General features: G+C 37.0%; 1 protein-coding gene and 1 pseudogene across 2 annotated transcripts in view; one reads left to right on the forward strand and one right to left on the reverse strand.

Annotated features, from left to right (window-relative positions):
* The window catches only part of Tasp1 (taspase, threonine aspartase, 1), a 235351-nt gene that overhangs the window by 151006 nt on the left and 68082 nt on the right, over positions 1–16263 (reverse strand). The window lies entirely within an intron of this gene.
* Positions 10185–14579, forward strand: LOC102022076 (annotated as a pseudogene).

Raw genomic sequence — 16263 nt, forward strand, 5'->3', positions numbered from 1 at the left:
AAATGAGCTAAAATTTCAGTAACAAGCTAATATAAATAGTACTTTAGGGGCTGGGGATTTAGCTCAGCAGCACAGCGCCTGCCTGGCAAGTGCAAGGTCATGAGTTCAATTCTTGGTACTGGAGAAAAACAAAAACAACAACAACAAAAAAAACTACTTTAAAAAGCTAGATTTGATAGGTATTTATAGACATCTGTACTCAACAATTAGAGGGGAAACTTGGTTTGCAAGCACGTGAATATTTATAATTGATCATATATTAATCTATAAATCAAAATTTTAAGAACAATGTCAAACAATATACTTTCTGGCTACAATTAACGTAGAAATCAATAGAAGTTAATAAAACTTGGAAATTAAAAAACAAAACACTTCCAAATAACTTGTGAATTAAATAAATCTAAATGAAAACAAAAAAATTAATAAATATATTACCTGAAAATTTGCAGAACAGAATAAAAGCAGTGCTTATAGGAGAATTATACCCCAAATATTGATACTGGAAAAGAGCAATTAATAAATAAACTAATTATCCAACAAATGAAGTTAAAAAGAGAACAAGATAAATATACTCTCCACAGAAATGGAAAATGAAGATAAATTCAAAGAAGAAATAAAGATATCAAAACAGGAAAAGTTAATTCTGTGAAAAAATCTACTTCAGTGAAGAAACTGAATGGATTCAGTCTGATGGGCAATAATGTTCTCTGCATATCACTGAAATCTCAGCACAGGCGTCTCCAACACTAACTCGGGCTTTCTGCAGTCACTGGCATCTCTGCCTCACCTGAGCTCTATCCAGTACAACTTCACTTCCCACACCCACCCTCAGTCCCCAATATATACACACACTAAACTACTGCCCATCTTCCCATTCTGCAACCTCAAATAACTCCACAAAAGGTTTCCTGAGCAGCTTCTCAAACCAACAGGAGACTTTTGTACCTAAATGAAGCTGCTCTTCCTGCTGAGACTATACATTAGCTTGTTGCAGGATCTCTGTGGTTTACCTTGAAATGGTGTAACTGCAAGCAACAAATAACAAGGTATCATGAAATTAGTATTTTTTTAATGGAATCTCATTAGTAAGTCAAACTTCATACTTTCTAAAATAGCTTCTTGCCTGGCATGGTGACACACGCCTGTAATCCTAGCACTTGGGAGGCTGAGGCAAGAGGATCACCGCAAGTTCAAGGCCAGCCTGGACTACATAGTGAATTGAAGGCCAACCTGAACTTATAGTGAGACCCTGTCTCAAAACAAAACAAAATTTAAAAATTGCTGTTTGTATGATGAGCCAAATTCAGCCTAGTAGAGCACATACCTTATTATTTCATATTTAGATCTTCCCTCAATGTAATGCTTTTGCACATCACTCGTAAATGAATTCTATCCCCAAAGTACATCCTTAAACAACTGCTGGGAAATCATTAGCTGGTCTCCATAATTACCAAACTGAAGTCCAGATTCATTTCTCACAATATGAGGGTGAGCCTTATATCCGGAAATCTTGTGTGTACTGCTCAAAACAAACTTGTAAGGCTCTATCAAACATTAAGCCTCTCACTTTATCCACAAAGAAACTGTATGTCTTGGTACCGGCCCTACACTCCTAGATGCAGCGTTTTATACCATTATTCTTCTTTCCTGCCCTCTCATGCCCTTAGGTCATCTGGCACCAGATCACACTCTTCTCATTTTTAACTAATTCAGAGTTCGTTAAGTACAAATTTTGATTTCCTAAAGTTTCTAATGAATAATCATACTCTACTTCAGCTTTAACTTTGTTTTTGCACTGGAGAGCTGGTCATGCTTCCCTATAATCAATCAGTCATCAGCATCTGGGAAATAAGATTCAAGGGAGAAGCAGGGCCCCAAGGTCATTTGGCAGTTTTACTTCATATGAGATTGTGCATCACAGTACTTCAATGACAGAGGTAGCACAGCCAAGCTACCAACATACTGATACGTTGATATTCCTATAGGATATGAATTCATTGCCTGGGAAGATCAGAAAACACATAAATAAACAAGCTAAGACCTTGCTAATTAAATAGACAGCAACAAACTCTCTTTATAAGAGCAGGCAACCTTTTCCAATTTAGTTGTCCAATTTAGCTCTTTCCAGGAACACCTGGCTATAGTCTGGACCTCTGGTCTTTCTTTCATTTTAGGGCATACATTTACCTTCTCTGGATAAAATTACACTTTTTCTTTTAAATGCCAGAGCTCCACTGGCCTTTGAACTGAGTCTTAAAGCAGTGGGGAATAACAGATAAAGGACTAGAAGGTAACAAGGACAATCTGGATTTTATTCCTGCCAATGAAACACCGTGACAATTAGGATGGGTCACTTAGCATGGCTTTAAGTTGGACCTTCTCTGGACTGAAGAACAATATTTGATACTGACTTAATAGTTTGAAGTTATTTTATTTGACATAAGTCTTTTTTAAGTACAATTTATCCATTTCACTATTTAGATACAAGTAAACCCACAAAACTAGAAGTCGTTATTCAAAATCATAAATATTTAACAAGTACACTAAAAAGGAAAAAGAAAAATGTCCGCATACTCTTTCTCTTGTTGTTCATCAATAGATTAAAATGTTTTCAGAAAGTAGAGATAAATCCAAGCACTGAAAAAGCAGGAGCTAAAGAGCTAAAGTTTATTCTAGGACATAAAGTACTGTCTAATTTATGATGATGATATAGCCTACAAAATCTAATGCCATTCAAATAATCTCAGTGATGTTCTTGGAGACACCCAACACTCAAAAGCCTGTGTCTAATGAAAATAGCCATCAGGACGGGCTCCATTCACACATATTTCAAATTCCCCTCATTTGGTACTGAGTGTAGTGAATACCAATGAAAGTAACAAAGCATTCACCAAGGAAGTCATGCTATGGACTTCATCTCTCTGTGGCCTATTTTACACTGTGCAATTCTATGGAGAGCTTTAACTTTACTGGCTATAATTCCCCCACTGAATTGTAAGTTGTCAAAACAAGAGTTTGGTTTGACCAGAAAAGTACAGTTTCAATGTTCCACGTTTCATTTTTTCAAATGCCTTAAAATGGAGCTACATTGCCAGTCAGCCCTACTCTCTTCAACCTGTCCCCTTATTTCCTACAAAAGTCCTATGGTAAAACCAAGCTCATTCATTTGCAGCCTCCGGACCTACGACTTTCATCTTCTCTCCCTAATTTATATTCCTCTCTTTCCATCAAGTGTGCCAGGAGAAACTTAGCAGAGCTTGGAATGATTTCTCCATCGAGTGAATTCCTGTATCTCTCACTGGTGATTTTCTATTTTAGAATATACCAAATGGTATGACTGATTCTGTTTAATTTCCCGAAACAAATACATAAAAGGCAAGACCTAAGTGCCACATACTCTCTTTACTCCTTAAAACCAATTCTAGACGTCACAGAAACACCATTTAATAATTTTTTTGCTGGTGATAATGTTTAAGTCAAAGGAAAACAAGGTACTAGATAAGAACAAATAAAGCCTTCACATGGCCATGACCAGTAATGGAAACACTACTCAAAACCTACGTATTTATCAATGTGACCGGCCAGTGAATTCCTCCCAGCCTGATTATACAAATTAATGGAGCAATAAAAATGAGGCGCTGCCTGTCCCTTGGGTTAATATTCCAAAAACAATATCCTGCAAACTCTAACACTTCTTCACAGAAAAGATGGCAATCTGTGTAAAAATAAAAATGTTCTCAGCACAGCTCCCCTCCACACACAAAAGCACAATCATAAACCTCTGATTTTTGTCTATGCTCAGACAATCATAAACTTGTCTGAGCCTGTGAAGCAATTCACATTTCCATTCTATAATACTGTTCCGTCTAGGAAAATCACACATCTAAAACAAAAGTGTGCTAGAAAATAGGTAGAAATTCTTTCTGTGGTAAGGATTTATTCTTTAAAAAAAAAAAGAGGACATGGTCCTCTTTTACATTTGTAAAAAGGGCATTTTTACCTGCATAACGGGAAAGGCGCTTGTCAGGTTTTTCTAGATGAGCACGCCCTCTTGTGGGCATTTCCTGACACACCTCTTCCAAAGGGTCAGTCGATTGTGGACCGCTTCTAAATATAATTTCCCGACATTTATTTCTCTCACTTACGTATACATTATCTTAGGTCTCTACAATGTTGAGAGAGCAAGAATAGTATGTTGACAAAGCAAGAGTATTTCATATTATCTAACTTTCATATAAAAACTTATTGTAAAAAACAGCTTTTGAACCAGTACATGTTTAAAGGATTTAAACAATATATTCAAACTTATCTTGAGAGACTCTAAGAGTAATAAAGAAAATAGTATTCCTTTTCTCTTTCATAGTTAATATTACAATCATAATTTAGAGGTGTTTAAGTTAGAATTTTAACTGAATTTAAGCAGCACTATTTCTGGGGTTATAGCAAGAATTTTTTAATATGTGTGCTTCCACGAGCCAACATAAATATGACAAAGTAACTACACTCACCAATGTCAAAACAGCAAATGTGTAAATAATTCTATTCAAGAAGCACGTATTGAGCATATATGAAATATGCAAACTAGAAAAAAAGAATCTATTCTGATCTTGGTAGCTTTGGAGCGAGCTCTAAGGTAAGAATTGCACTAGAACTGCAAGAGACAGACAGGTAGCTTTTATTCCACTGTTATTTATTCCACACAGGAAAAGGAATATGAGAATTGAGAATTTTCTGCAAATTCATGAAAAACTTAATATACAAATATATTTGGTGAGGAAAAAAAAATTTTCTTTCCCGAATAATGAAAAGTACCCAGAGACCAGTTTTCCAGAGGGTTCATACATAAAAGTCAGGCTAAAACTTGGGGTTTTAATCTACAGACAGTAAAGATTCTAGTAAAGATTCTCTAAGGAGAGTAACAAGAGCAATGCAGGTATTTTTAGGGAAATGTATCTTGGGGTGGTATACAGAATTAAAGAGAAATAGAAAAAGACTAGAGACAGAGAAGCCAGTTGTGAAGATACTGCAACAGTCTAGCAATCAAGGATAAAAAATAGACTCAATGGTGGTAAATCAACCAAAAAGAAACACACAAAAAAAAGTTAGCAGCACACGTATCATGTATCCATTAAACAAGTGTTTCTTGAACATTTAGTATATGCCAGGGAGAAAACCACAATGACAAGACATGTAAACCCAGTCCTCTGGAAACCTGCACTCTATTGGAGAGAAAGATGAGAAATAATCACATGAATTATAGATGACTAGATCATAAAAGCTTAATACAGGACAGCAGGGAGAAAAAGCCATGCACCTGAGTCAGAAGCATAAGGCCTTGGGACAGGTAGAATCGTGGCTCACAGTGTGAGCCAGAGTGAAAGGGCAAACACCTGGAAGAAGGGCAGGCTCCTGCTCCTGTTGGGTCTGTCGGTTCTTTGGAGGAACCCACACGCTACTCTTAAAAGCAGCTAGAAGCAGCCGAAGAGCTCCAGTAGGGCATGACAGTCAAACTGCTCTTCTAAATGTCTCAGCCAAGGCTGGAGAGAAAACTGTGGACAGATCAGTTAGAACGCTACCACAGTAATCCACAGAAGTGAGGGAGCTTAATGCTAGGTGGGTTCAGTTGGGGAAGAGCAGGGGGCCAAATACAGGAAGTGTGCCATGGTAAGGTGGAAATGGACAACTGGACCTGTGTGAGACATGAACTAAAGCAGGGGAAGAATAAACTTAGACTCATCTATTCCAGCAAAGTTCCATCAAATGGTTGATGTGGCAAGGTGCTGTGCTAGATGGGGACACAGAAAAAGCAAAGGGCCTCCCTCAAGGGAGGTTGGTGAAGACTGAGCCTGTGGACAATGGAAAGGACCTGGGGACAAACTCTTGGGTGAGGAGAAAGAGCTACACGTCTAAGAAAGAGCAGCAGCCCACCCAGAGGAAAGCTAAATGATGAGAATGAACAGAAGTTAACTGAATTCAATCATATTATTCCCAGTTCTTCTAGAATGCTCTTCTTAAATAATAATTACTGATTAGGTAATTAAGCCCACTGTGACATATAAGAACAAAACAATGATTTCAAATGCTGGCCAGATAGCTGGCACATTCCCAGTAGAAAAGCCTTGAAGAATTTATATTTATAAAACTCTCAAGCAAGGGAATTGAGCATCTGGCAGTTGTGGGTATCAACAGAGGTCCTGGAACCAATCCCTCACAGAGCCCAAGATCAAATGTAACTTACTCAGGATCCTGCCTCTAAGTGCAGAGCTGAAATTCAAACTAAATATGTTCTACTGTGAACAAAAGTGAAGCTAGAACTACAAGGAGCTCAGTTCCTTGGAAACCCACCCACACAACAGAATGAGACGTCTTCCAACATGGTTATTACCACGTCCAACTGCTACCTTCCTGACCTTTCCACTTGGTCTTTCTCAGCCTGCCTCCATCCTTGGTTCTCTCCCTCACAAAACCATTACCAATAAAAATGTTGATGGTTCCCAGGAATTCCGCCCCCTCCCTCCTTCTCAAATAAACCCTCTAAAATAAATTCACAGTCAGTCAATTTTAAGATTCATTAGAATGAAGAATCTCTTAATGTAAGAATCAAGGGAGTCAGGACAAACTTCTTGCTGCCAGTAAAAATGTGGCAAAGAATTAGGAAGCTGAAGAGCAACATAGTAATTATCTGATTCAACATGCAGACTTTACACTGAAGAAACTAACACTGAGAGTTTCTATGTGTACCCAAAATTCCGGGGCTGATTAATAGCAGACCGAGATAAAACTCTTGGTCTCCTGTATTCCATCTCATACCTGACCATATTCCATTCACTTCTCAAGTCATTAGTGTCTTGGTTGAATTTTAAGTAGTTCCTGGCACTGGACTATTTTATTGAAAATCTTCTAAGTCAATTAGAGAAGAGGTGGCCCAATCAAATCATTAAAAACTTTTCCTTCAACATAATTAAGCACTGATTTAGGACTTATCTATAAAATCCTTGGTGATTGATACATGTGCATGCATTTATATACTCACACATATACACATTGGTTTTAGCATTTATAGATTTATTCTGCTAGTCTTATCAGCCATACATGTCTATGAGTTAACTCAGGTCATTAATGTACAGTAGTATCATATGAAGACATATTGAAAAGTTCTGACTTACAATATGATGTTCTTAACACCAGTTCCCAAAGAGGAAAACTGCAATCTGTAGTCTCGTTGAAATTCCATTCACTGGAAGTATTTCCTATTAGAAAAGCTATTATTATGGTGATTTCTACATTATGTACAAGAGCAGCAAGCATTATGCCAAAGATAATAAAGGAATTCTCTTTTTATCCCTCCACTGATTCTGTTAAATGCTAAAAATTACTCTACAGAACTATTAAGTACAGGAAATAAAGAATTTACAAGGCTGACAATGTCTGATGTCAAGTAAGAAGTACTGTATTCTGGGAAACTACAGGTCACTTTCATTATGAAATAAGAACAACAGTTAAACAGAGCCTGCCTGGCAAGCGTGAGGTCCTGAGTTCAATTTCTGGTACCAAAAAAAAAGGAACAATAGTCAATATCTATTAATACTGACTTTTGCCTCGATTTTACCTTGACTATTACTTTAAGACCCATATATACTTAAGGTTTAAATAACTATAGATTTTAAAAGGCCTTGAGAAGAAATCCAACTTCCTGGCTATTGAATCTTTACCTGAGAACTTAGAAACTTTTCCTGAAACATCAGCTGCCCCACCATCAAGTTGAAAGTTCAGGATTTAAATATTGATGAACCGACAGAAAGTACTGGAAACCACAGATATGTAAATAATCATAATCAAGCTATAATGAAAAGAAATGCCAGGCTCATAATTTGATCAGTATAAAGGTATAAAATATCTAGTTGAATTACTAAAGCTACTTATTTATAGGTAAAATCTACAGGCTTATTCAGTAAGCAAGATAGTCTTAGTTGAGGAGAATATAACATTTAATGTTACCTATAATTCACAGAATTTCAAACAGAAGATAATTACTTTATAGGAAGAATCTTCAGTTTTATGAAAAAAGTATATTATATAAAAGAGAAATTAAAGAACTCTCCTACTTTTGTTTACTCATATATGCACATACCACCATATTCCTGAAAAACACAAGATGACAGACCAAGCAAAGTAAATTTCTACAAGGGACTAATTATTCTTTTCCCTACACACATAATGCATAGACATGTATACAAGTACAAATGGAACAATCTGAGGAAAATATGTTGTTTTTGGTGCATTTATTTTCTTTGATCTTAACCTACCTCTCACCCAAAAAATACAGAGATTTAGTATGATACAGTTAAGCGTTTACATAATAATTTCAAGATGGTGGATAAAAAGGAAAAATGTTACCCACAATATACTTCAAAAGAATAGAATATATTTATATGAAGCACACAAAGCAAAGCCCAACGTTTCCTTTCTGAAACATGTGGCCAATTTGATGTTCCTATGTGGTGGCTACAGAACACAAAATTAAAAGTTGTAGCATCTCTTTAGAGTGGTTTTGAATACACAACACAGTATAAGGGCACCAAAAGCAATGCAAAAGTTTCTAAACTTGTTTATTAGAAAATGAAGAATGAAAGATATTCACAAAATGGAAATGATCAGATTAACTCTTATATCACTATCTTTTGTAAGTACTGTTTTACTAAAAACCTTTGAAATTAATTGAAAACTTCAATTACTTCATAGAAGTGGTGGGAGAAGGCAAGGAATAACTATGTATGTCCAACTGTAAAATCTGTTATTAAAGAAAAAGAGATGGAAACTATTTAGGCAATATGCTTGTGAAAAAAAGAAGGCTAAACATCAAAAATGTTGAGATCAAACAATACTCTCAACCTCCTTCAATACTTAAGAGTCCCTCCCAGTCATATACAGGACTAGCTGTTTGAAACTGATATTTATAAAATCTAGATTATGGTATGCACTGAGTCTGTTTGTTTTCTAAATGTGAGGGTCTCCTATCTTAGCAAGCAACTCTCCGTTATGTAGCAACTCAGATCAATGGCACAAGCCAAGTAAAAATAAGTAACTACTTCATCACACATACCAGAGAAACATACTGATAAGCCCTCTAACAATGAGTGCATGGCAACTTTATCAGAGGATAGCCAGATGACAATTTATAGAAACTGCAAAAGACGTAGGAACATACTACACCACACCACTAATATGTGATCAGCAAACTCAAATTGATCAATAGTCAGGTTTCTTTACAGAAACATAGTCTTTGCTTTGCCTAACACCTATTCTGGGTTGTGATTAGTTGTCAGTACCCCAACAACATGGTTCAAATTTAATTTACCGTGGTATATTAACTGTAAGTACATGTTACATACACTTTACAGTATTAACTGTAAGTACATGTTACATAGCTCTTCAGGTAGAAAACTACTGTGAACATCACACACACACAGTCTGTGACCAGTCACATCAGAGATTCTTAGAGTCTGCAGTGAGATGGCACCGTGCACAGACAGAAAAATGCAGGGCTACACTGCCTGTGTCTCCCCGAGATAAAGCTACACAGTACTTTACAAACGCTAATTATCACCAGAAGGAATGGCCAAAAAGACAAAAGTGAAGCAAAACAATGAGAAACCCTGGGGCTAAAGGAGCAATTTGAAAGAAAGATAAATGAAGTTATAGAGGAAATTGTGACCACTGAATGTTTAACATCGCTGCCATTCAAGACTAGATTTAAAGCCAGAGGAACTTTGTAAAGATGATCTTGCTAAGAAATGGGAGTTGTGAATGTCTTTGTTACTTGTCTCTCACTGCCCGCAATTAAGGAAGGAAAGGTTAATTTAGCTCACAGTCTGTAGAGGTTTTAGTCCCTAACCAGCTGGTTTTAGTCCATAATCAGTCCATAATCCAAGTCAGGGTGGCATGGCACAGAGGCAACAGTTCATGGTGGTAGAAGACAGCAAAAGCAGCAAGAGCAAAAAGGGAGCAAAGGACAAGCCTCTTTTCCTCCCTTATATTGTATGCAGGCTATCTGCCCTCCAGTGGGTGTAGCACACATCATCTCCCACCCTCTTCTGGCACAGGCTCAGGATGTTTATAAAGTGAGGGCCCTGGCCCCCTGCTGACTCACCTAGTTAAACTTCTAAACTTCTCAAGTTGACACAATGAACAACATCCTAGAGGTAAGGGCATGTACTCTACATCCCAGGATGTAGAAGTGCTGAGTTACTTAGTTAAGCTTTGAGACTTCTCAAGTTGACAGTATATCAACCATTACAGTGACAAAATGCATAAAGATGTCCCAGAGGAAGCAACACTGGCAAACATTCTACACTGAAACGAACCCTGGGAGCTATTTTATAACACTGAAAGAACAAAGGATGAAAATGTCAAAAGTCAATCCAAAATTAACAAGAGTAGGAAAAGTCACCACAACAGAAAAATCTTTGCTTTATATCATAAGCCTTACGTCTTGAAAATGGAAAAGCAATGTCCAACTACTCTTCATAAGTTATTTTTTAAAAAGAAATAAATGCTTTTTTAATGTCTAATGCCTTAGTGCAGTAAATAAATTGGTTTTGCTTAACTTTTAAAAATTTTTCCTGCACCTTTATAATGAACAGTAAGAGTTTTTGTGTTTTGTCTTGTTTCATTTTGTTTTCTTTGTTTTGAGGTGAGGTTTTGCTGTTTCCCAGGCTGACCTCAACCTTGCAATCTCCTGCCTTGGCCTTCTGAGTAGCACAAACATACAGAGATATGCCACCATATCTGGCGTAAGTAAAAAGAGCTTTTATTGTTCTGACACAAATATTTAAAGGTCATAGAACAAGTATGATTTCTTATCAAGACCACTTTGCATGGTTTTAAATAACAGGGTCAGTTTTATTATCTAGCACTACCATGCCCCTACCTGGCCTCTTCCCCACTTCCTATGGTCCTAGATGCCAGGAGATGAGCTCTTTCCTCCACCACTGCTCCCGCCATGATGTGCTGCCTCACCACAGACCCAGGAGGAACAGCTCAACAGTTTTTAGCAAACCTCTGAAACTGTGAGCCAAAATAAACCTTTCTTCCTTATAGGTTTATTATTTTGGATATTTTGTCACAGTAACAGAGAACTAAACTAGCATACTACATGCTACCTCAAACATTTCTTTTTTGCTTAAAACACAAAGACACATCCATTAACCACACTTTTCCTATAGGAACAAAGTCTCTTCCTTGAATGTGGGCCAAAGGGTAATGCATCATATCTCTTTTTAAGAATAAACTGTAACACACTGAATTTTCCTATGATTTAAAGTCGTATGTTATCTAAAGTATAACAAGAAGCAAAGACACTAACAAAAGATCCTGAATGTTGAGTATGTTTGGCTTCTTATGATTTTCTCAATCTTTTATAGTTTGCTTTCCCATATTTAATGCTACAGCATTTTTTATAAATCTGCTTTTCTTGAGCTTGGTTTCAAACTGATCATTCTGAATTTTCAGGAAGCTAACTTAGCTTCCCAACAGGCACTTCTCTTTTGAATTCACTACTCACCAGTTTACATGAGACTCAGGGATGGTATGATTATAATAATAAAAAGCAATGTGAATAATGAGGATATTGGTGGCATACAACCATCTAACTGAAAAGAACAGAGAAGCATGACACACTTTTAAAGGTAGTTTATTAGCTTTGCGAGCTCAGGATGTTGTTGGCATCAGGTAGAACACTTTATAGTGTAACAGAAAACAGTGGTTAACTTGAGCCTACTAAGTGGAGATGCATTAAGTTCTTACTTTCCACTTCCCACCCCAGCCAAGAGGCTATGCCTCTACAGCCTTCCCCACTTTAGCAAATGCTAATGCCCAGTCACTCAAGCTAAAATCTCTACCTCCTCTCCCCTTCCTTACCAATATCCAAGGCATCACCATTTTGTCTTTCTAGAAACCCTCAAATATGTCCTGGATCTATTTGCTTCTCTCCATATCCATCTCTATTACACACAGTCCAAGTTGCTATCACTGCCTAATGAGATAACTTCACAACTAGTCCCCCAACTTTTTATGACTGCTTCCCACTAAGAGAACTGTGTGAAATGTGAATGAGACTGCATTGCTTCTCTGCTTTAAGCTCTTCAAGGGCTACCTCTTATTCCTGAAGTAAAACTAAAACTTATCTTCATGCCCTACCAGATCCTAAAGAATCTATCCATCTATCCATTTGGCTTCATCTCATACCCATTCTGTTTGAAGCACATCGACTCTCCTCTCCTGCCCTCCAATATGCTAATTCCCCAGGCCTCTGCACAAGTAGTTCATTCTGCCTGTAACACTCTTCCACTGATTTTTTTTTATAAACCTCAGTATAATTTTCCATGTTACCCCAAATATTATCCCTTTAGAGGGGTATCTATTAAACACCTGGGAAGTCTGTCTTCATATTCTCACATCTAAGATAGCGTATCATATCATCTTTTTCCTTTTTTGCCTCCTGATCAAACACAGTAACAATCTCAATTATATGCTTACATGTTTATGTCTCTGTCCTAAAATCCTATGTTTATGTCTCTATCCCCTATGTCTATCCTATGTCCCTATCCTATCCTACCCTATCCTAAAATCTTGAAGTGTCATTAGAGCATGATCTTCCTCCATCTTAATTACCATTGTTTTCTTCCTACAGCACAAGATTTTTCATTCAAAAAATGAACCATCCAATAAGACCCAGCTAAAGATATTCTCTATGAAGCACAGTGACATTTCGATGCATGCAATTCCTAAACTGATGTCAACAAAGAAAAGAGCAGTGAGCAAGGCTCAGAGGTGTATGCCTGTCATCCCAGCTAGTCAGGAGGCTGAGGAAGAAATACTGCAATTTTGAGACCAGCCTGGGCAACACAGTGAGATTCAGTCTAAAAAATAAAAAAGGCCTGGAGATATAGCTCAGTGATAGGGAGCCTGCCTTGCATATGCAAGGCCCCAAGTTTAATCCTCAGAGGAGGAAGAGAAGGAGAACGAAAAGAAGGAGAAAAAGGAGGAAGAGGAAGAAGAAGAGAAAGAGGAAGAGGGGAAAGGAAAGGGAAAAAGGAGAAAGAAAAGGAAAAGAACTAGGTAACTAAATTTCATAGCAGCTTTATTCATAATAGTAGAAAACCAGAAGCAAACTCTTAGTTACTTTTCTCTCCTTGCTGAGACAAAATACCTGACACCCATAATTAAGGAAGGAAAGGTTTATTTAGCTCACAGATTGTGGAGGTTTCAGCCCATACTTGGCTGATTCCAAGGCAGGTGGCACACAGCAGAGAGCAATAGTTCATAGCGGTGGAAAACAACAAAAGCAACAAGAGCACAAGGGCAGGGGGCAAGCAGCCTCTTTTCCTCCCTATATTGCACGCCTGGCTATTCGCCCACGCCCACACCATCATCTCAATGCTCTCTTCTTGCACAGGCTCAGGATGTAGCACTGCTGAGTCACTTAGCCAAGCCTCTAGACTCAAGTAGATACTATGTATCAACTATAACACAAAGCAAATCTTCAGCAGGAGGCTAAGCAAATTACAGTATATTCATATTAAATAATATTATTTAAGCAATGGAAAGGACCAGGGCCCCCAGCTGTGCGTCTAGGGTGTCGCCGCTGTAGTCAGTTTGCCGCCATCATATCCTGTTCTCTGTGCCCCTGTAACACATCTCTGTTTGTCACGAATGTGGCTGGCAACACTAGGTGTGAAGATTTATGGTATGAATTTGGCCAATATGGTCCAATAGTTGATGTCTATGTTCCACTTGATTTCTACACAAGAAGTCCAAGAGAATTTGCTTATGTTCAATTTGAGGATGTTTGCTGAAGACGCTTCACATAATTTGGACAGAAAATGGATTTGTGGACATCAGATCAAAATACAGTTTTCAGGGGCTGGGGATTTAGCTCAGCGGCAAAAGCACCTGCCTGGCAAGCGCAAGGTCGTGAGTTCGGTTGCCGGTACCGGAGAAAAACCAAAAAAAAAAAAAAAAAAAAAAAAAAAAAAACAAAATACAGTTTTCACAGGGGGATCAGAAGACACCAAATCAAATGAAAGCCAAGGAAGGAAAGAATGTGTACAGTTCTTCACGTGATGATTATGACAGATACAGACATTCTAGGAGCTGGAGTTATGAAAGGAGGAGATCAAGAAGTTGGTCTTTTGATTACAACTATAGAAGATCTTATAGTCCTAGAAATAGTAGACCAACTGGAAGACCACTACATAGCAGAAGCCATTCCAACAATGATAGATTCAAACACCAAAATGGATCTTTTTCAAGATTTCAATCCAAATCAAGATCACAGTCCAAGCCCCAGCCCAAGAAAGAAATAAAGGCTAAATCACATTCTAAGTCTGCATCTCACACCAAAACTAGAGGCTAAAACAGATTCCAAAACACATTATAATTCTGGCTGAAGATATGAAAAGGAATCAAGAAAAAAAGAACCACTTAGATCCAAATCTCAGTCAAGATCACAGTCTAGGTCTAGGTCAAAATCTAAGTCAAGGTCTTGGACTAGTCCTAAATCCAGTGGCCACTGGTAGTGCAAACCATGATAATTTTTAGGCATGTATCATACATTTATTCATAGTTTGGTATACTTAAATTATCAGGATTACAATGTTGCAATGATGCATAAAAAACCCTTGTTAGTTTTCCCTGTACCAGGTGATGGTTATAACTAAAATGATATGCTGTTGAGAAGACACTCTTTTTTCATTTTTTTATTTTAAAGAGAATTTTAAAAAAAGAACAATAGCAAACTACCAACAGCATAGACAAAAACAAAAACAAAGCAAAAACAGTAGGAATGATTTGTCTACCAGTATGTGGTGTCTCTGTACTTTTTTGTAAAGATTCTCATTTTTTATGCTTGAAGTATTTGGTGAAGAGATGTTGGTTGACCATAATTTGCAACACTGTCTTATTAAAAATAAACTTTCATATCCATATTTCGTAGAACTGTTAACCTAGAAATGTAGCTTGCTAATAAGATAAAATGACACAAAAGTGAAGTTGTAGCCACAGTACAACACCACTGCTCAGAAACATTTAGGTTCAGGGTGGACCATTATGTTCTTCAAGGTGGGTAGGCTCAGATAATAGCTTATTTATGGTGCAGTATGGAGTAGTTCTCTTGTTAACCCCACTGTCTTGGGCAATGATGCTTTTTTTTCTTTATTTCTGAATACTGGGAACATAAACACATCAGAAAAGCTCCACTTAAATTTGAGCAGGTCAATGATGAAAGAAATAGAATAATTTTAAGAAGAATGTTCTTAGTAGTTATTTGGAAATGTAAGGAGCATTGTTGACATTGCTGCTTAGTTATCTTATGCTGATAGAAGCAAGTAAATTGTTTCAGAGTAGTTTTTGCTTGTGTGTGTATATAGGATATGGGAACTGAATTGTGATGCTTACAGCACTGGACATGTGCATTTGTATCAAAATTTGCCTCCTTTATGAGGGAGGCTTGCTGTTCACATCTCAGTCTATTTACTGCCAGGTAAGATGAAATACAGCACTCCCACTCTACTGCCAGGTAAGATTGTATTGAAATACAGCACTCCATTTCGTGGTGCCATGAAATTTTAAATAATTTTGGAAAACAAGATTAGTTTAAGGAAGAGAGCCACATCTCTGAGTTTCTTACTATCACTGTAGTACCTGGCTAAAAATGAGGAATTAATACCTTCAACTATTATAATTTTTTCTAGTATCTCTGAAAGATCATTTTGGAGGAGTAAAAAATGACTTGAAATGTCCCACTCTTATTTCAAAATAAAAGCTAGCATCTTTTAAAACCTCAGAATGCTTGCTTATGGATACAAAAAAGAACTATTGTAGGTAAACAATTCCTTTTAAGAGAATTTATTTTTCAATTTTGGTTTTAGAAATCTAGGCCTTGCCTGTAAAGAACAAAAAGATGGTTTATAAAGTGTTTGTGGGATGTGTTTAAAGGATTGATTCTAGAACCTTTGTATATTTGATAGTATTTCTAATTTTCATTTCTTTACTGTTGCAGTTAATTTTCATGTTCTACTATGCAATCATTTATACGCACATTTAATTTTTCTAGATTTTCCTGGATGTATACTTTAAACAACAAAAAAATCTATTTAAAACTGTAACAGTAGTTTGCAGTTCTAGCAAAGAGGAAAGTTGTGGGGTTAAACTCTGTATTTTCTTTCTTATAGAAGCTTCTAAAAAAATATTTTTATACATTCT

The sequence above is a fragment of the Chinchilla lanigera genome, unplaced genomic scaffold, assembly GCF_000276665.1.
Source record: "Chinchilla lanigera isolate Chin_1 unplaced genomic scaffold, ChiLan1.0 scaffold00014, whole genome shotgun sequence".
In the NCBI taxonomy this organism is placed as follows: Eukaryota; Metazoa; Chordata; class Mammalia; order Rodentia; family Chinchillidae; genus Chinchilla; species Chinchilla lanigera.